Raw genomic sequence first — 22489 nt, 5'->3', positions numbered from 1 at the left:
AGATTTATCAGTGAAACATCTGGAGCCTCACTGCTATAAGTATACTCTGCTTGTGAATACAGTTGTCTGTTCTACCAACCATAATTGCCACAAGTCTATATACAGTAACAACCAGTTGCTAGGCACACAGTGATTTGGGGGGTGATCATTCACTTATCTAGTGGAATAGGAGAATTCTGTGTTAAGAGCCCGCTAGAGATGACCGCTCAGACACCCTAAGTATAGCCCTGAGCATCCAGAGAATGAAGTTTTGAAAGAAAGAAAAACACTTCCTTGTGTATTGCTTGCCAGCTAGAGGTGAGCTCCACATATTTAAGCAGTTTAACAGAAGCTAAGTGTTACCTGAGAAATCCAGATCTTAGGTTCCTACAATAGAGTTGGGTAACTTTCCTGAGACTTTCTATAAAGGAGATCAAATTCTGGTTAAACTTGAAATGTCTTCAGCTAGAATAAAAGATGGAGGAACATCTGCACTGTCTTACCTTGTCAAATTTGGAACCCAGAGTCCTAACAGTTCTTGGCCTTTGGCTCTTCGCAACTGACAGATTTGGCTGTATGACTATATGTAAACCATTTCTCTACTATATCACCAGTGAGCAAGCGAGGAAGAACAGGAGCTCTCACTACATGCTTGTGGTATTGATTGCAGTGCTCTTTTAGAGTGCATTGCTTCTACTAGAAATGCAAAGTTTAATATGTTTTCAGTATCTGGTATCTACCCACTGTTGATTGTTATTGTCGCTCTCCTGCCCATGCCAAGCACCTCTGCCTTCAACTACGTCTCTGACATTTTGGTTCCCACCTGTGGAGACAAGGTGACTGCTGAGTGTCTCTAATCTGCACTCTTTCTGTCTCCAAGTCAACATTTTAAGGGCTAAGAAGGGCAGGGTCATAGGTCTCTGTCTCTAGTTTCTCTCCATTCCTATGCTCAATCACATGTGAATATCATCCATTGCTTCTATTTCTCTGCTGAGGGCAGACAACTTCTTGTTTCCCCTTTCTCTCACCTTACATGCAGTTTGTTAGAGGAGCCAATTGCTTCACGTTCAAAACTAATGTGTGAAAATATCATCTTGATTTTCTGCTGTATTCCCATTGCCATTCTTAGAGACTTCACTTTAGCTCTCCATTTTTGATTTTCACGAAGAAACAGGCCACAAATCAAGAACTGACACATAAAGCACACTCCACACTTTGGTTGACGACCTTACTGTGCTTCACGTTTTCTCTGATTAACTGCTACAGCTATTATAATTGCCCATATGGTCCCTGTGGTCTGCTCAAAACCCATGAAAAGAGGTAATTTTATCGGTCACATTCACTGACTACATCTAGTGCCTTGCTCAATGTAGGTGCTCAATAAATGTTATCTTATAAGTAACATTTGAGCAATTACTGAATCTGTGATCTGTCCAGTCTCCAGGCTGACCAGGTGACGTAGATGATTCCTGAGGCGATGTGTACTTACTTCTTTTATTGCCTCACTTAAGATAAAATGACAGTCCCAACTGCACATAGCCACACTTCCTTGATTTTTGTTAATAGTGTCAACTAATTTTTATTTTGAGACATGGAAAGCTGGTTCTCTCTAATCTAAACACAAACAAGACAGGGCAAGTCACTGTAGGTTTTGGACAAGGAGGACCAGAAATTTTGAATCTTGAAAGTTTCTTTTCTATATTTTTTTGCAGAATATAACATATATTATTGGAAAACAAAATAGACCTTGATAAGGCTCATACTATAGAGCAATTATGTCTTACTTTCACAATCATAAAGTAATCTGTAATAACATAGAACTTCAGTGACTTAAAGAAACATTTTTTCCCCAGAACCTAAAAGAAGAAATCAGGAATTCATTTCATTTTCTTTATGAACTACCCCCCACCAAGTTTATCAATGAAAAAATGTGCTATTAATATAGCAAGAGTTGCCTATTAGTATCAAACTGAGATTATAGGATATATTACAAATACTGTATATTAGGAAGTAAAGAATTTATATACAAATATCTCAGAAATTTTGTTTCAACACAAAAGGTAGCTTTTTCCCCCACAAGGATTAAGATACCTTATTTAGAGCCAAAGATAAGTTATGAAGACCCAAGGACACCATGGTCCACAGAAGACATCACGTGAACTTTTGAAGTTAAAAAAAATCACAAATCATTGTTAGTTACTAAATAAATGGTAGGCACACCTGTTTCCAGCCTGAAGAGAGATGTTTCTTTTTCTTCAGATGGTGTCTCATAACATTGTCAGCCTTAGAATTACTGGCAGCTAGAACTTGAGATGTTTAACATATATTGCAAAAGTTTTTCTAGGAAATCACAAGGTCATTATTTCAGATAAGAAACCAGTGATGTGTCTATTGAAAACAACTGAAGCTACTCTAAGATAAGCACGGCTCTCAGCCTGCTAAATGTCCTCTCTTTAATCCCAGGTTTGTATCTGTCAATTAGTCAGCTGAATCTTCTGCATGGATGTGGCTTTGCAGGGAAGCTTAGTCATGATACCATATTCAACACTGATTGGCAGAGAGATAGAGTAGAGATTTAAAAGAAAGAATAAAACTATGCATGTGGTTTACTTTGACTACATAACGTTGTCTGGAGTGAGAAAAAGATATTGTTTAATACTAAACGTAAATCTATTTGTCAAACTCAAAAATGTATGTTCTTTCTTAAGAGACTCACATTCTAGTACCCTCTTCCCAATGGAAATCAAATTAAACAAAGAATAAACATTATTTTATGACACTATTATACTTAAAACTTGAAATATTTTCATTATTTAATCATTTTACTCATTCTATGCTATAACTGCATGAAGGATCATGCTTCAGAATTACATTTTATTAAATATATTATTTTACTATTATGATGCCAATATAATAATGTTGCCTTTGCTGTACAATTATACTACTAAGTCTTTCTCTAAAGTGTCTTTCTTTAATTTGTTTCTTTTTAAAAAAATATGACTTTCATACATAAGTATTCTACTTACATCATTTTGCTTTCCTCTTCCCTGTTCACTCCTCTGCAACTCCTCATATTCAGGTATACTTTCTTTAATTACTGCTGAGTCCACTTACTGTTACTCACATATATCTGTGTTTAGTGTGTTTAGAGATGAGCACTTGGGGCTGGATAAACAATCAAGGACCCTGTGCCTACAGATCTCTGAATCTCTCTTTGAGCAGCTATTGATTACTTGAAGTTTTTCACCTAGAGGTGAGAGCCTGTGAAATTTCCTCTATTATGTGAATACATCCCATCTACATGAAGACAATATGCTACATTTATATTAAGTGAATATCAACATGTTTTTCTACAAGCATTATGATTCTCAAAGAATACAGAAATAATGTTATTTATAATTGGGTAAATTCTCACCTCCAGTTTGTTTTTATTATCTTATATGGTTAAAGCTTTTGAGAACTGTTAACTGTGACAAATGCAATGGAATAGGGAGACCATTTCTAGATAAACCTTGGAAAACGTTGTTAAACAGTATCCATGTATCTTTTTGTTCAATTTAAACTAAAGAATCATACATTGCCAATTATATACTAGGATGTTGAAAGTTGCTCATGCAGTCACATAGAGGACAACATTATTTATCTTCTAAAGTAGGTTTCAAAATGTGTGTGAAAGACATGGAATGAACAATTGCATGCACAAGAATAAGAAATGCTACTATCAAAATTGTATATGATGTTATAAGACATTATTCTGACAGCAATTCATCTAAAAATAAAGGTCACAAGAAATTGGAGGCAGGATCTGAGGCAGAACACATGGAGGGGTGCTATTTAATGACTTGTTTCCCATGGCTTGCTCAACCTACCTTCTTATAGAACCCAGGACCAGCAATCTAGCACCACCCACCATGACCTAGGCCCTCCCCCACTGATCACTAAATGAGAAAAATGCCTTAAACCTGGATCTCAAGGAGGCATTTTCTCAGCTGAGGCTCCTCCCTCTGATGACTCTATAGCTTGTATCCAGTTGACAAACAAAACCACTGTGTACACTGTGTAATAATATAAATGTTATTTATGGACAATTATTCTCTTAGCATGCACTGATATCCATTATGTATGTAGCTGATGTGTAGTAAACAGTCAAAACAAAACAATAAATAAATAATAAATGAATGAAAGTCCTAGGCACACAAATACCTTAGAGACTTGATGGGTTCAAGGTCATAGCAGATAACCAACAGGACTGAATGTCAGAGAATATGAATGATAGAAGGTCACCATCACTAGATGAAGTATGAAGACAGATAACTGGAGAGTTAAATGACAGACATGTTCTCTAAGGTTTGTGATACACTGAAAAAGCAATTGAAATAATGTTTTAAAATGGATTTATATCATTTCATCATGAAATTTCACACTTTGACTTCTCAGTGAAGCTGTCAAATGTTAGTAGATAAGTCAATTATCTAATTTTTTTCTAAAGAGAGAGGAGGTCATTTAGTTGAAATAAATGATAATTTTAGAGACGTTAACAGACTTTTTGATAAGTGTTGACAACTTCCTGAAGTACTTGGTGACATGATAAAACTTAGTTTCAGATCTGCTTGATTTCATAAATCAGAGGGTGGTTTTCATTCACTGCAGGAACCATGTACAGTGGTAGCCTAAGGAAGAGCATACAATCCCAAACACTGATATGCCTGTAGAGGTCCTAGATGAAGGTGTCCACATGCTAAGAGCAAATGAGTAAAAAAAAAAAAAAGGTTCAGTTTTCTCCTCCAGGAAATAACATATTTCTCCACAATTTTAAGTAGCATGTACCTAGGACTTCCAATGCCTAACTCACAGGAAAGGACTATCAGAGACTGTAATTATTATTTTATATGAGAAGTTATATGTAAGAGTTTGTTCATAATGAGTCAGATATGTTATGTGGAAAGCAAATAAATAGCTTTATAACTGGATCAAGGAATTAAAACTAAACAAGGAAATGGTAGTTTAGCAGGTAGAAGAAATGTCTGTTATGAGTCTTCAAGGTATGGTGTTCCATAAAAATAGTCACAACATGTGGGAAGCAGAGGCCAGAGAATCAGGTAAATTTCAGCTACATATTGAGTTTGTAGTCAGCCTGGGTTACATGAAACCCTGTTTAGACAAACATAGGTACATAAATAAAAAAATACTAGATGTCTACCTTGGACACAATTATTCAGTAGTAATTTACCTAGTGCTACAGACAAAGCATAACTTTTTAGGTCCTTGGTAGCTTGGAATTTTTTGTTTGGAGTAGATATGTTTTTGAAAAGTTTAATTTCTAGGTCTTTTATTCTTTGAGTTGAATTTTAAAACAAAAATTATTTAAAATCTTTTGGATATGGATACTTGTGGGATGACTCAGCCCTAACAGACCTGAGGGCCAGTTGGCCCAAATCAGTAATGAGAACAAAACTGGTAATAAGATACTTCCTGAGAGCCAACCTGGGTCTGCCTGAGGACCTTAGCAATAGCAGCTGAGACATGATCTGCAGATGATCAGGACCAATGAGGGGCAACCATGTCACATCAGTAGATGCATATTCATCAGACCTTCCCTGGGGCAGGGTGGAGGGTATTTAAGGCTTGCCTCTTCCTGAATAAACTGATGTTGTTGTGTCAACATTCTCCCAGAGTCTGTATCATTGACTCTGTTCCTATTCACCCCCTCCCCCAAAGGGAACAACAGCACAGGACCCTGCCACAGAAATTTTTTTTTTTCCATTACTATTTTCTTTTTTTTCTTGACCTTTTTTTTCCTGTCCCTAAGACATAACTTCTGTCTGAGGTCTGTCTATTGTCCTCTCCGGTCTCTAGTGTTATTATTTCACTATTGCAGGATATTCCAAAACTATGTACTACAGAGTCAGCTTTTAAATACTTTCCATACTTATTGTTTTTGTAGATTTGTTGACCTAAATGAAAGGATATGTTTTAGCTCTCACTGGTTTATGTCATAAACTGATACTAGTACAATTCTGTTGTAACTATTGTAGTGATATGATTTTTTAAAGCATCAGCTCTGATAGTGTTCCTAGCTCTGTTTCTGCCTCATATTGGTATAGCTCTGTGGTATATGATTACCTATGAGCTCCCAAGTTATAATGTGTGACAAATTGTGTCAAATTTTAATAGGAATTGCTTTATATCTATACATAATAATTATTAGTTGGGACATTTAACTTACTTAAGACCATAAAATAGTTACTATTGATTCTTGGAAATTATCATACATGTCTATAATGCATCTTAATCATATCTGCTTCCAAATTTCTCTCTCAAATTCTCCTTGGTAACATTTCCTAATAGAACTTACTTCTGGCTTCAAGAACCTTTTTAAATAAACCCTCAAGTCCAGTTAATGTTGCCCACAGGCACATGCTTATGGGATAATCCAGTGGAATATGGGTAACCCACCAGTAGCCACCCATAAGAAAAATCACTTCTCTCTCTTCCAATGGCTCTCAGTTGCTTCTAAGCTAGGGATCAGGCCTTGGGAACATTTTCCTCTCCATAGTTGAATGATTCATATGTATATATATCACACACACATACACACACACACACACACACACACACACACACACACACACACACACGGTCATATCTTAAGGAACCATAGATAATTTCATTTTACTTTCTGATTTCTGTTTGGAACACATTTATTTCATTTTCCTTGAATATGTAGGCCAAGTTGTCTAGAATCACACTGGCAGAGTTGTGATAGTTGGCATTCTTGTTTGTCTCTTAATCAGAAATTAAAGTTCACGATTTATCACAGTTGAGTGTGATATTGCCATGTTTGGCATTTACTAGAATTAGTTTTGTATTTCATTTTTTTAAAGGTTTATTTTTGGGTCTGTGAGATGACTCAGTGGGTAACAGCACCTGCTTTCAAGCCTATGACCTCTACTCTATCCACAGGACACACATAGTAGAAGTAGATAACTAACCCCTGCAAGTTGGCCTCTTATTCCCCATATGTGCTCAATGACACCTACTTCCATTCACATATGCACACATACACACACACACACATTTACAAAATAAAACAAAATGTAATTGTAAATAAAATAAAAAACTTATTTATCTTATTTGTGTATGTATATGTCCATGAGTATATTTTTTTGTGTGTAGATGTGTGCTCTTGAATGATAGAAGCTGGTGTTGGATCCCTAGGATCTGGAGATACAGACATTTAGAAGAATGTATGGGACCCCTGACTTGTTACATAGATGGTGGGATTCAAATTACAGTCAGATGAGCAATCTCCTCAGTCTATGATGTTTCTTTTAGTATTTAATGTGTTGAAGAGTCATTTTTGTAGTGAACTATTTTTGTATTTTTTGAATATTTTTCTGTATATAACAAGTACAATACAATTTCCTACCCACCTCTGTTCTGTTAATACTGTATTACATTTATTAGTTGTGTAATTCATGGATCTCAAAGATAAATCCTACTTGGTGAAATTATATACTTATATAATCTGCTTAGTATGATCCTGAATTCAACTCACTAAATTTGTGGATTTTATTATGGATGGTGTAGAAATAGTGTGTGATTTTCTTCCTTCCTTCCTTCCTTTCTTCCTTCCTTCCTCCCTCCCTTCTTTCTTTCCTTCCTTCCTTCATTTATTCATTTTCCTTCCTATCTCTGTTTCTCTTTGTCCCCCTCTCTCTGTCTCTGTCTCTGTCTCTGTCTCTCTCTCTCTGTGTGTGTGTGTGTGTATGTGTGTGTGTGTCTGTATCTGTGTCTCTCTGTCTCTCCCTTCCTCCCTCTCTCTGTAGTCTTCCTAATGGATTTTCATTTCAGGTTAATTCTTTCATTGTAAAAATAAGTTTGATGTTTTTTTTATTCTTTCCATTATTTTTTTCTCTCTTTGGAAATTTTTTGTCAAGTTCTCTTATTAAATCTTCTCAAACAATTGATGAGAGTTTCTCATGAAGGCAGCTGGTCCTGAGCTCTTCTTCATCAGATCACTGATTCACTGATTCAATCACCTTACTCCTTACTGGACTATTCAGGTTTTCTCTTTGATTATTCTGTTTTGCAAAGTATACATCTCTTGGAATCTATCCACATCTATCAGTTATCCAGATTTTTGGAATATGATTGTTTGACTAGTTCATTATAATCCTTGGTATTTGTGCTGGCTAGGATTATGTCAACTCGTCACCAGTTACAGTCATTCTATTCGAGAGAACTTCAATTGTGGAAGTAGCCCCACCAGATTAATCTGTGTAGAAGCCTGTGGTGATTTTCTTGATTGGTGATTTGTGTGGGAGGACCCAGGTCACTGTGCTGCTCAGGAGCTGATGGTCTTGAGTGCTAAAAGAAAGCAGGCTGAGGCTGACCTCAAACTTGTTATCCTCCTGCCTCTGGCTCCTTCCGTAAATCCTACTGGCGTGTGCCACCCCAACCAGCTAACCAGACTACAACTGACACCTCCATGGAGGCTACCTAGTAAAGAGGACCCTCAGAAAGACATAGGGATCACCCAGCAACAGAGAAATGGATGAGATCTACATGAGCAAACTGGGGGTGAGGGAGGGTAATGGAGGGCAAGGGTCACAGGAAAGAGAGCTTAGGGGAGTGGGAGATCCCAGCTGGATCAAGAACAGAGAGGGAGAACAAGAAATAAGAGACCATGATAAATGAAGACTCCATGGGAATAGGAAGAAGCAAAGTGTTAGAGAGGTCCCCAGAAATCCACAAAGATACCTCCACCACAGACTACTGGCAATGGTCGAGAGAGTGCCTGAGCTGGCCTACTCTGGTGATCGGATGGCTGAAAACACCCTAACAGCCATGATAGAACTCTCACCCAGTGACTGATGGAAGCGGATGCAGAGATCCATGGCCAGCCCCAGGTGGAGCTCCAGGAGTCCAATTGACGAGAGAGAGAGGGGGGATTATATGAGCAAGAGATATTGAGACCATGATTGGAAAAAGCACAGGGACAAATAGCCTAACTAGCAGAAACACATGAAATGTGAACCAATAACTGAGGAGCCTCCATGGAACTGGACTAGGCCCTCCGGATAAGTGAGACAGTTGATTAGCTTAAACTGTTTGGGAGGCCCCCCAGGCAGTGGGACCAGGACCTGTCCTTGGTGCATGAGCTGGCTTTTTGGAAGCTAGGGCCTATGCTGAGACACTTTGCTCAGCGTTGGTTCAGGGAGGAGGGGGATTGGACCTGCCTCAACTGAATGTATCAGGCTGGCCTGACTCCCCACGGGAGACCTTGCCTTGGAGGAGGTGAGAATGGGGGGTGGATTTGGAGGGAGGTCTGGGGGGCTGGGAGGAGGGAGGACAGGGGAATCTGTGGCTGGTATATAAAACAACTAGAAAATCTCTTATATGAAATAAAAAAAAGAATAAAATGATAAAGTGAAAAAAAAAGAAAGCAGGCTGAGCAAGCCATTGAGCAACATTCATCCACGGTCTCTGCAATCAGTTCCTGCCTCTCAGTTTCTGTCTCAAGTTTATTACCTTGAAAATGGACTACAAACCACAATATCAAATAAACCCTTTCCTCCCCAAGCTGCTTTTGGTCGTGGTGTTTATCATCATAATAGAAACTCTAATCAAACAGTGTTTGTGTGACATTGTTCTAGTTTCATTATGTTGCTGTGACAAAGACTGTGATCAAAGAGGCAGCGTAGAGGAAGAAAGGCTGGACTCATTTTTTCCAGGTTATAGTAGATGATAGAGAGAAATTAGGGCAGGAATTCAGGCAGGAACTAGAAGGTAGTCCTGCAATGTTACTTCTGACCAAGGAAGTCATTCACAGCAAAGAAATTAAAACAGGCATCACGGAGAAACGCTGCTACCTGACTGAAGACCATCTTATATGCGAAGCCTTTTCTATACACAGGCCAGGACCATCTATTGTATCTCATAGGTTTTATTTTGTTGTTGTTTTCATTTGCCTCAAGATTTTTGTTATACTTGGGGAATTTTTGCTGTAATTTTTTAAGTGCTCTTTCTGACCTTTAATATTTTACCTCCTTCTTTGGAAGTTTTATAACACGTAATTTATCTTGCTTGATTTTGCCTCATGATTCTCTCCCTTTCTCCCTCTCATCTTGCGTTCCTTTTTCCTATCAGTTCCTCTGCAGAAGCTCAAATTAAATATTCTTAGATATTAGTTTCTTTCTTCATCACATAGATTGATGAGGCCTTGCTGACTTTGTAACTCAGTTTCATAATTCCCATATGTTTATTTTTATAGTCTCTGTCTCTTAGCCGAACATCTTATTTTTATTTTTATACTTTCATAGTTAATTTTGGTCACATTTCTGTATTGTTTTGTATCTAGGTCAGTTTCTATATTCTTGTTCTTTTGAATCATTTTCAGTGATTCCGAAGACCTCCATTTCCTTAAATTCACTTAATACAGCTTTCAGTTGTTTTTTTGTAGTGTCCGTTTCCTTATTAAACCTGTATGTTCTTTGCAGCTTTGCATTGATTGCATTTTATGAACTAGTTATGTCTACTAGCTTTCACTTAACAACAAAAAATGAAAAAGAAAAAAAAATTCACCACTGGGTCCTTATAGAAATTCTGAAGATCTCTTGGTCTTTTGTATGGATACCCTTTCTTCCATCCTTGCTTTCTTGTAGCAAAAATAGTCAAGGGCAGTGTATCTTCTCTTGATCTCACAAATCCAGACTTTGTTGCCAAACACCCCACGGAAGCGCCCTGAGCATTTCCTCCTAATCCAGCTGAGTTGCCTGCTTGCCAATATCTCTCTGCTTCTTGAGCTTGCATCGTCATTCTGTGTCAAAATATTCCCAATCTGCCTTGTATTTTGGAAAGGACAGATGTCAAATATTTGAGAGGGTCTTTTGTAAAATGTTAAAAAAGTGCCCTGTAGAACATTCTTGGATGGGTCTGTACACGTAAGAGTTCTAACTGAAGCCATTTGATCAGATTCCTGCCTAATGTGATGTAAACCTCTCCCATATGATGCACTCCTCAATTTCCCAGGATATTCAGTTGTGCTAACTCCCTCTGGTTTTTGGAAAGTTGAGATAGTAGTGGTTCTTCTGGACAAGGTTCCTCCATACTCAAATAGTTAGATATTTATTTTGCTCTATTTTTTTCCATAGAAGGACTCAGGACAATTGTGTCTTTGGACACTGAGCTGTCTTAGGAGAAGAAAGCAAGGATAAAATGAAATAGAGTATCTAACCACCTCTAATATCTATTCAGATTTCTTGGTATACTAAAATGTTGGTATCTTTCTGGTATATACTTATGCTTTTAAAAAGATTCTTGTTCATTAATGGGTGTTAAAATAGATTTTTCTCTGATATCATCATTATCTTGCTGATATCTAGGAGACAGATGATTTGATCATAGTATATATTTGCATTCTATCTTTGTGTTTGTATAAAGAATATTATGATGCCAGAACTGTGAGGAAGACTATTTGGCTACAAACACAGACACACACAGACACACACACATACTCCTCTCTTTCTTTCTGTCTCTGTCTCTCTCTCTGTGTCTGTCTCTCTCTCACACACACAACCACAAATAAAAAAAATAAAATACAGTGCTTTTTAAAATTCACAGTTAAGGATGTGAGTCAGTGATAGACACAGGCCTAATATGCAGAGGAACTAAGGTCATCAGCAGCAGTAGAAAACAAATATTGTTGAGGGATTTTGAAAAGTTTATAAGAGAAAAAACAGTCCTGTGTGCTCAGTGGTGCATTATACATGTTTCTAAATATAAGCCTGCACACCGAAGATGTAAATGTGCAGACAATAATAAACTAGTTCAAATAGATTTCTAGGTTTAAGAGTTAATATTAACTGCAACCAAGAAACAAAATCTCCCCAAATGCAAAGTTTTAACGGATTGTGTTTTCATAGAAGAACAGCAACAGAGACTCTCTACCTAGGGCAGAGTAGTGTTTCATGTCATCATCCAAAGCTGCTACCAGGTTTCACTACCTTGATTTGGAATATGGGGGATGACCAAATGCTGTGTGGCTTTCCTAGTTTTCTGAAACATTTGAACAGACATAGTCACATCAGGTAGATCAACAACAGACCAATTAAAAGATTCCACTCAGATCTAGCTTCGTGAAACAAGGGATTTAATGGAGTTGCTAATAGAATCATGGAGAAGGAATTGCTCACAGGTATATGGGAAGTGCACATCAGCTACATCACCGAAGAAGAGTCTACTATACACAGCCACTGTTAATCTATTTGTAGATTGCTGTACCACCTATTGAGCCTTCCCCCACATTGATCATTTATAAATGGGCAGAACTTGGGAGGGCCATCTAAGAATAATCATAACTGCCCCAGTTTCATGGCAGCCTAGAGGACTGTGTTCTACTACATCAACCTTCCTATTCAGTCCAGCGATTTTATTTGCTGATTAGGAAAGATTCTATATTGTTGAAATCACACTGGCCCTAGTTGAAGAGGGATAGCTGTACACCATGTCTTTCTTTTCCTCTGACCAGTAGAATGAAACAGTATTAAGTTTGATAAGATTTGAGGCTGCGTTTCAAAAGATCCATTTGTCTACACTGCTTAGAATATTCTTGTTAGATTTAACTCTCTTGTTATCAAGAAAAGGATGAAGAGACGTTATCAAATGTACATGTGCATGGAGAAAGGCTCTTAGCAGGTAGCCTCAGCTAGGTTTCAGTAGCAGTGCTTCTACAGTAGTCTATAAAATGCTGACTTAGAAATTTTAGTTGTTCCCATTTCCCCCAAAGATACCAGGTAATGTTAGAAAAGAAGTGTGCATTTTGCACATAGAATACCTTGAGAGAAAACTGATCCTTTTCTCTTAATCATAAAACAGGTATGGTATTTTATTTTGCAGCAATATAGTAGAAACTGATGCATGGGATGCCACCAATACTTACAAAAAATACTAAATGCTGTGTATGGTGGAAAAAGAATATTGGACTTATAATCTCCATGAATATTCTAAGTCCCACATTCTCTGATCCTTATTTGCTAGCTCAGGGATTTTAAACCAATTACAAGAATTTATTCATCAATAAGACAGCAATCAGAATAAATTGTGAAATATTCACTGTTGCCAAATGAGAAGATACACATAACAAATTTTTAATTATGAATATGACAAGAATACCTGACTGTATAGTTATGCCACTCATACAATCATTATCTTATTATTATACTTTAAATATAACACATTCATTTATTATATGAATCATATTAAACAGTAGTTCACAGAATGATAAAAGTTGCCATTTATTTTATAATATTGTATGAAAATGTACTAGATGATTTTTCCAATAAGAAAGAAATATACCATATCCAATTTTTAGCCTAACCAAGTACTCTACAGTGCCAAGAAATATACTTTCAAGCTCACTGGGAACCCATAAAATTACTTCCATCCCCCTGAGACTCTACATTACATTTTACCATGTATTTTTCATTTTGTTATTTCAAAGTTCCAAAGCTTACTTTGCTCTTACCATTAAATTCTCATTAGTTTTCCTCTGTTTTTTTTCCTTTCGTTTTATTTTGTTTTTCTGTGATATCAGTAAGGCAAGGGACAACCACGCTTCAACTTACCTGATTCCAAAGGAAATGATTCACCTGGGAGAAGTGTCTTTGAGATGGATTTAAAAGGGATCAGCATGTGTTTTAGAAGTATATAATAACTACCAAAAATGAAAACTGCTGTTTTCTGATGTTTTTAAGAGAAGAATTTATTTTCATTATATGATTTTTATTAGTAAACCATAATATTACACCGTGATAAGTTTGGTTACAGATTCAATAAGCCTTTGACACAAGGATAGCCTTCTAGTTTCCAGGCCTTTCTATAAAATGATGACAAAGACATATCAAAAGAGAGCTACAGTATTTTATGTCAGAGTGCATTTCAAAGCATAACAAAAAACTAAGACTGAGATTTTAACAGTTAAAAATATTTTTATCCTTTTCACGGCTAGCAAATAATGGGACATTTTCAAGCTAGTTTTAGAAGAACCATTAAATTTCACTGCTGATCAGGATCAGGAGGAGGACAATTACTCACATGGATCTTTAGCAGGTTTTGTGTCTAACAGCTTTGACACTATCACGCTGATTTTTGTCCCTGCCCCAATGAGTAGCCTTGAGAAGTGTCTGCTGTCGGGAGCCTAATGTCACTGCAATTAAATCCCCTCTGGAAGAAGAAGCTTTAGAAGATGTGACCAGACTGGAGACACTGATGCTTGTTTAGATTTTGAAAATGCGTCATCGATCATGGTTGCTGATTTCGACAAACGGCTCTCATGGAGGGAAGGTAGGAACTGAGTTTCTGCCTTGATATTTAACTTGGTGGAAAATGAAGTCTTCCCCAGCCTGTCAAGGCTTTACTCTGATATGTAGCCAATGCTTTCAGCTGATAATCCGAAGGATGTCAAATAACCTTTATTTCCCAGAGGTCATTTTGATCTTTTTTCTTCCCATTCTGACCTCATAACAGACCAATTCATTTTAAGTCCAACATCAAACATGAGAAAAGAGAAAGTTTAAATTTTTTTTTCAGGGCACGTAAGTATACTTGTTGTAGCTGCTGTCAATATCTAACCAGCTTTTAGAATGATTCTTGTGTACATGTTAATGTTATTGGTAGTTCATAGAATGCCAAGTCAAATATTAAACACTTCAGTTGAACCTATTGATTTTGATAAACAAAGGAATAGCATTAATAGTACTAAAGGGTCTCAAGTTAGATGGGATAAAATTTCCCAGAACACTTTTAGAGCCTGTTGTATTTCCTACTTCTCATTTTAATTTTTGCAAAGTTTCAGAGAATTCAGAGAGAGAGAGAGAGAGAGAGAGAGAGAGAGAGAGAGAGAGAGAGAGAGAGAGAGAGAGAGAGAGAGAGAGATATCAGGAAAACAAGACCCTAAGATTTTGTGATATGAAATCAAATAATTAAGTCTTGTAATAAGTCAAATGTCCCACACATGTTCTCTTGATAAAACATGAACGATCTCAGAGTTGCCAGGCAAATCTTCCCTAGCCCAGGCCACTATTTTCCAGAGGAATCCTCTTTCCCAGAACTCCTGTCTTCTCTATCTGCATATTTTATAATTACTGTGCACATTTGAAGATGGAGTTAAGTGATTTCTATTATAATGTTCAATATATGATATTTTTATTCCAACAAAACTGGCTCATCATATAGATATTAGTAAAAAGTGTACAAATAATGAAATTTAAGGGTGGATAGCATCTAAAAGCCATGCAAACAAAGAGAACTGTGGAATCAAATCATGTTTGATGAAATATATGCAGTATTATAATCTGAACTACTAAAAAGCCCATAGCTTTTCTTGAAAAGCTGAAAAATACTTTTAAAAAATTTAGGTGATAAATTATTATCAGTATGTTATTTGCTTCTATACATTTAAGAATCTTTTGGTAACACAAATTTGAAAATATTAACTTTTTTATTTCTTACAATAGTATATACTGTTTACATATTTCTGATATTAATTTTCATCAAATACAAACATTGAGAACATTTTATCTTTTCTTTAAGTTGTCTTGGTTCTCCCATTTAAATATATTGCTTCATTAGTGTCTAGATGCCTTTATTTTCCCCATTTTTTTGTGGTTTTTTGAGACAGGGTTTCTCTGTAGCTTTGGAGTCTGTCCTGGACTAGCTCTGTAGACCAGGCTGGCCTCGAACTCACAGAGATCCACCTGCCTCTGCCTCCCGAGTGCTGGGATTAAAGGCATGCGCCACCACCGCCCGGCTATTTTCTCCATTTTTAAGCATTATGGTTTTACATGCAATGTTAATGTCTAAACCATCCTGATATGATATGAAATAGGAACTCAATGCAATATCAGGTAAAAAAAAAAATCAGTTAAAACTTGAACAAGGGAATTGTATAGTCATTTCTTAGAGTGACAAAGGACCAAAAGAGATAGAAATTAGCTCTCAACACTATCAGTTATAATGTGAATGCAAATCAAAACCATGATGATACATCTATAATCCTGACATGATTTTCTAACAAAATGACAAGTGTTAGTAAGAATGTGGAGAAAACAGAATCCTAATATATAGTTGTTGGGAATGTATATTAGCATAGAAATTGTTTAGAACAGTGTTTGTTACCCCAGATTTAAGTGGCATCATCATGTGATCCAGAATTTCCATTTCTGTGTATGTGTCCCAGGGAAATCACATACACACATGCGCGTGCATGCACGTGTGTACACACATACACATATTTGAAGAATATTTGTATTCCAATGTTTTTTTTCAGCATTATAGGCAATAGTCAAGATATTAAATTAACCTAAGTGTCCATTGGTAGATGAATGGATAGAGAAGGCAGAAATAAAGAAAACACCAAATACATGGTCTTCTACTCAGTCTTAATCAAAACAAGCATCTTTTATGTTGCAACACTATTAGTGAACCAGAGGATAGCTAATTAATTGAAGTGAAGAAAGGGCAGACCAATCCTGCATGGTTTTACTTATCTGTGAATTCTAAAATAAACTAATAAAATGAAAGGTTAATTTGGATGGTTTAGTAGGCCTAGAAGAAACACACAAATGGTGAGATGAAGTTGTAGCATTAGTGAATGCATGAATAAATTTCTAAGATCTGATGTATAGCATAGTAACAAGGTTTGTGCTGATGTTTTATATACTTGAAAATAGCTGAGTGTACACCTTAAATCTCTTATCACACACAAAATAGTATGTGTAAATGTGATGGATAAGTCAGAGAAACTTATCATTATGCTATAGTACATATTCATGTAAAATATCAAACCCTGTATCATATATATATATATATATATATATATATATATATATATATGTGTGTGTGTGTGTGTGTGTGTGTGTGTGTGTGTGTGTGTGTATATATATTCCTTAGTTATCGAAAAAGCAAAATTATTTGAAAATGATTATTTTCTTTATTTATTTATGTACACTGATTAGCCTAAATTTTCTTGTTTAGTGGTGCAAACTAAATGCATACAAACATTGGCTTTATTCTGACATTGCAACATGTATGTAGGATGTGTACTTGTGTACATTGATATAACTTCAGCAGCTGGCTCTATCCTCATTTTTTTCTTCAATATTGATATATAATTTTGTTAAGTCAAAATTCTCTCAACTACAAATGGGAGTTATTATCATTCGTCAAAGAGCTGCTATGTGATTATAATTAGGTAAAATAACACATGAGAATCCCTTTCTATGAGGGGATGACTCATAGAAGAAAGTTAGCAAATATGAGAGGCCAGCAGTTGACCTGTAATCTGTATGAAATTATGTCTTCTAATAAGGCTTGAGTGGAAGATCTCAGATTCATAGATGATAGATATACAGGTAGATAAGCAGATAGCTAGAAACATAAATGCAGTTTTGGATGTACCAAAAAAAGACTTTTGTATTTTTTTCAAATGGATAAATATTTTCAGTGAGAATATTTTACAAATCCACCTCAAAATTAATAACATTTCAGTTTAACTGGGGTCTTCTTAATAGAATAAATAGAAATCAATGTACATTAATTCAAATTATTATATTGTTCCTCATGAAGTAAGAATGAGAATGTTATTTAGACATTTACTTGTATAAAGTACAAATGCTTATATAATGTATTTACTAATAAGATACTGAGTAATACAACAATTTCTTTTCACAAATTATTTGAAGTGACTTTCAATGGCTACTGAAGATTTACCCTAACTTTCATTTTATTCTGTGTGTGTATGTGTGGTTCTTTCTTTGTATGTATTTGACATTTCAGGGAGCATTAATTCCCATTTAATGTAATAGTGTTTACAGAATAGTCCATACTATAAATCAACTCTAACAGAGAATGAAAAGAGACAGCTAAAGAGAGAAAAAATATGGAGGTGATTTTTTTTCTGGTAAGTATCATTTAATTGTAGTGCACGTGTTTTCATGTAAGTACTGTATCACTGAAAAAGTACTGCCAGCTTAAGTACAATCTCAAGATTGTCAGGAGAACTGATTAATTTTGCTCTCTTTCCCATTTTCTCAACAATCTTTGTCTTCAGAGTGGATAAATGCAGTGTCACCCTGGGTTCGCTTGGCAATCTTAAAATTGTCACAAGAATGGATTGGGTGCCGTTTCCTCTTGTTACAATCTTTGTCATGAGCTCACACAGACCTTTTAATGCTTGATATACTCTCACTCTCATTACATATTCTCATTCCCATAACAAAGATTATAATGAAAGAAGAAAATGTCATAAAATTAATCCATTCTCATAACAGTCTGTAACGAGGGCAGAAAATTGAGCAAAATTAATCCGTTCTCATAACAATCTGAAGATTGTAATGAGAACAGAAAATGGCATGAAATTTATCCTTCTTGTGACAATCTTCAAATTGTAACAGGGCAGGAATGGGATACAAGATTAACAAGCTCTTGGGACAAAGGCTCTAACTAGAAATGAAAATTATACTAAATTAATTTGAGTATATGGATGTGGGAAAGTGTGTGTGTGTGTGTGTGTGTGTGTGTGTGTGTGTGTGTGTGTGTGTGTGCGTGTGAGAGAGAGAGAGAGAGAGAGAGAGAGAGAGAGAGAGAGAGAGAGCTGAAAATTTTGCATTGTAATGCCTCTTAACTACAACAAAATTGTTTCCAAATATTTAAATACTCTATTCTTATATCCTTGATGAGTTGGTAATTCATGTTCACCCTTCACCAATCCCCTAAAAAGAACCTGTTTAGAAGGATAGTAAAGACACAGAATTCAGGAATAACCTATTTCTTATTCAAAATTTCAGTTGAAAATAATTATATAAAATGAATGGCAGTAGTTTAACACAATATAAACACACAACAGTGCTTTTACTTTAGTGTTACTGTTTTAATAATTGTGAAATAACACAATGATGCACTGCATGTGGCACATAGGGTTTAACCTGTGCAATTTGTCCATGGCTCAAATGGCTACTTTCACTTTCTAATATTAGATATTGTCCACTAATATCTCAATAAATTCAGATAAGCATCCTTATATTACCACTGCAGTACAATTTGAAGGATCCCACCTTGAGCAACGATCATGCATTGGTTATGGCATTTACTTCACTGGCATTATAACACTATTGCTTTATGAGGTTGAAGTGATAGGATTCAGGGATCTGTGGAGGAGCATACCAACAGCAGTTAAGTTGTGTTCAGAAAGGAATAAGACCTTCAACTGTACTCATGCAGAGATGCAGAATAAACAGTCATGGCACTCTGTGGCTACTATTAAGCACCTTATTGTAAAGTTTGGAAAGCAATTAGAAAATATGCTCAACATTTTCTTCATTCAGGAATTTTAAATGTTGGAAGACACTAGAAGAGATAGATAAGAATAACCCAATTTAAACATAATTAAAATATGTGTTAAGCATTATAAACTATCCCTTTCATATACATATATAGTAGTTACCAGTTACATTGTTTCATGTAAAAATAAAATAAAATAAAATAAACTCCTATGAGAAAAGAAATGATTTTCCTTCATAAGCCTGTCCCAACATTTACACTTGAATAAAACTAAATTTTAAGAGAATTTCTCCTTACTTAAGTTTTTATTCAGAAAACATGATTTTCGCCAATAATGTATTAAAGTGGAACACACCTAAAGCTAAGGATAAAACAGATAGGAACAATGAAACAGTCCAGAGACGAGTCTCCTCTTTCTGGGCTCCTATCCTGGTGCTCCTGCCCCCTCACCTTCCTCCAGTATTCCACGGACCATATGAATCTGAGCTTATGATGTCTGCTCTTTCAAAGGTTCTATGAACAGCTCTTCCTTTCTGTCTTTCATGACAGGACCTTTACAACCTTTCCACAAACGGCTAAATAAATGAAAAGTTTTTCATTTCTTCTTTGGTCAGCAAAAAAATAGCTTTTGTTGATGATGAAAAGTGCAACCTCCCAAATTTCTCATTTTTCCATGAAGCCAAAGCTTTACTTTCTGAAGGTTTTCACAAGTACTGTGTATCACTATATTTATCTTTCCCCTGGATGTTGAAAAATGGGTAGCAATTTAAACCCAGTCTGTGCTTGTTTCTCAAAATATGGAGTGAGGGCCAAGTAACATCCACATCTAGGTTAACTTATATTGATTAGATGCTTGTTCTTACAAAACATACACTCTTAATTGTGGTTACAATTATATGCTTTTCTTATTTAAAAAAAAGTGGAAGGTATAGCTAAACAGAACATCCATAATTGTCTCCAGAAAGGGAAAACCTCATAAAAAAATCCATTAAATTATGCTAACTATACCACCAATTTTTTGAAATAATATCTTTCATGTTTAAGATAATTGGTGCTCAATAATCCATTCTAAGTGAAATAATTGCATGCAACAGCAAGGATTTCTTTTTAAAGAATTGGAAAAATTGTCATAAAAGAGGTTTGCATCTAATAATTTGTTGCAATTTCAATGATACACTCACAATTTTGAGACTGGCCATGGGAAGTGCAGAATCTGGAAGGAAGGAAAAATGGAACGAGACTTTTCATTTTGGTGGTGTATAAAAATGAATGAAGCCAATAAAATCAGTACTATTAAATATCTTAATTTAGTATTGCTGTCATCCATTTAGTTTCTAAAATATATCTTCAAAATGATAGGTTACACTATAAGAAACTGAAATTATCACTTGTTTGCAAAAAGCACTGTATAGCTGGGAAAAACTTTGTAATTGTTATGAAGTATGAATCTAAATCCATTTATAATGCATGCTTTAATGCAAGAACTAAATAAGTATTTGCACAATATATTTTGAGCACAATTATGTGTGCCCTCTAAGTAAAACTAATTGGCACATGAATCCATTACACTGTTTATGTTTTAATTACAAAGCAATAAAAAGCGGTTCTTTCACCTTCAATCGGAATGAATTTACACTGTGTTCAAATGTCTTCTGACCCTAGTTTTTCTTGGAAATTGAGGATTTAAACATGTAACATTGTCAAAGACAATCACAAGTTGAATTCATTAGGTGAATAAAGTGAAAAATTACTTGTTACATAAACAAAAAAAATTCTGTCAACCAGAAACCTGGATATGTGAACACTGATGTTTGCTAGTAAAAACAATATGTTCGGTGTAGATTGAAATATATCCTCAAATACTGGGGTCAATGTATACAGCTCTGCTATGATTTGTGGCCACATCATTATGGCTTTTCGTACGATTAAATTATCACCATTAATTTTATGTCACTACTTTGAATAAAAACTCAAGGAAGCAAAAATTGGAGAGCTATTAATTGAATGACAAATATTGAACATTACTTAAAACATGGATTTTCACCGAGAATAACATTTTTTTTTTTCTGCAGGATATCGGTGTGTCAAACCATCAAGAACATGAAGATCACTGAAAAGGAATCAGCACTGATGAACACAGAGGTGGAGACTTGGAAGATGGAAATGGAGACAAGGAAAGAGCAAATGAGATCCATGGAGCGCAGTTACTCTATGATTTGCATGAAAGGAGGAGCTACTGTATCATGTCTTATAATTAGAAGACCGACACAGGTGTGGTGACAGTAAGGAGGAGCTACTGTAGCATGTCTTATAATTAGAAGACCGACACAGGTGTGGTGACAGTCACTCTGAGTGTTGAAGTGGTTTTGAAGCAAGATTAGATAAAACACAACAGTCGTGAATCTAGCATGAGGTTTGTCATATAAGAGACTATAGTGGTACTGACAAGCCAAATAGCATTGGTGCTGGTGAGAAACGCCTAGAGTTTGCACACAGGTGGAAGAGTCATCAAGATTTCTTTTTTAATTTTTTTTGTTTGTTTTGTTCTATTTTTCGAGACAGGGTTTCTCTTTGAAACAATCCTGACTTGTCCTGGAACTCACTCTGTAGACCAGTCTAGCCTGGAGTTCCGCCTGTCTCTGCCTCCTGAATGCTGAGATTAAAAGTTTGCACCATCACTGCCTGGCTAAGATTTTTTGAGAACATGTTGTCATTTGTCTTCAGTCTTTACTCTCACAGTGAGAACATGATTGTCATATCCCAGGCATCACATGATCGTAAAAAATAAGCAAAACTCAAAGCAGCTCTGTATTTATACGGTAACACCTTGTAAGTCCCTCTTTTAATTATGCTCCTTAACTATTCAAAATCATCCTTGGTAGCATGAAAGTGGTTGTCCTGATGAGATTAGCTCTTTAGAAAGGAGCAGGAGTTTAGTGAGAATTTGAGAGAACTGTTCTGAGAAACATCAATCCCTGTCCAAAGTAGCAAAACCTAGGCTTTCATTAAAAACTAAAATTAGCTGGTTTGTATTATACCCTAACAACCTGTAATGACCTAGAATTGAAAACAATAGATAACTGGACCCCTTAGCCTGTTTATTCTTGGTGACAGTTCAGTTACTCTGAGATGAGACAGAAGCTCTTAAGTAGAAAGACTGTTCAGTTGT

Source organism: Peromyscus californicus, unplaced genomic scaffold (assembly GCF_007827085.1).
Source record: "Peromyscus californicus insignis strain IS unplaced genomic scaffold, ASM782708v3 Scaffold_21__1_contigs__length_65335640, whole genome shotgun sequence".
Lineage (NCBI taxonomy): Eukaryota > Metazoa > Chordata > Mammalia > Rodentia > Cricetidae > Peromyscus > Peromyscus californicus.
The sequence above is the reverse complement of the archived record's forward strand: the minus strand, read 5'-3'. Positions refer to the sequence as shown.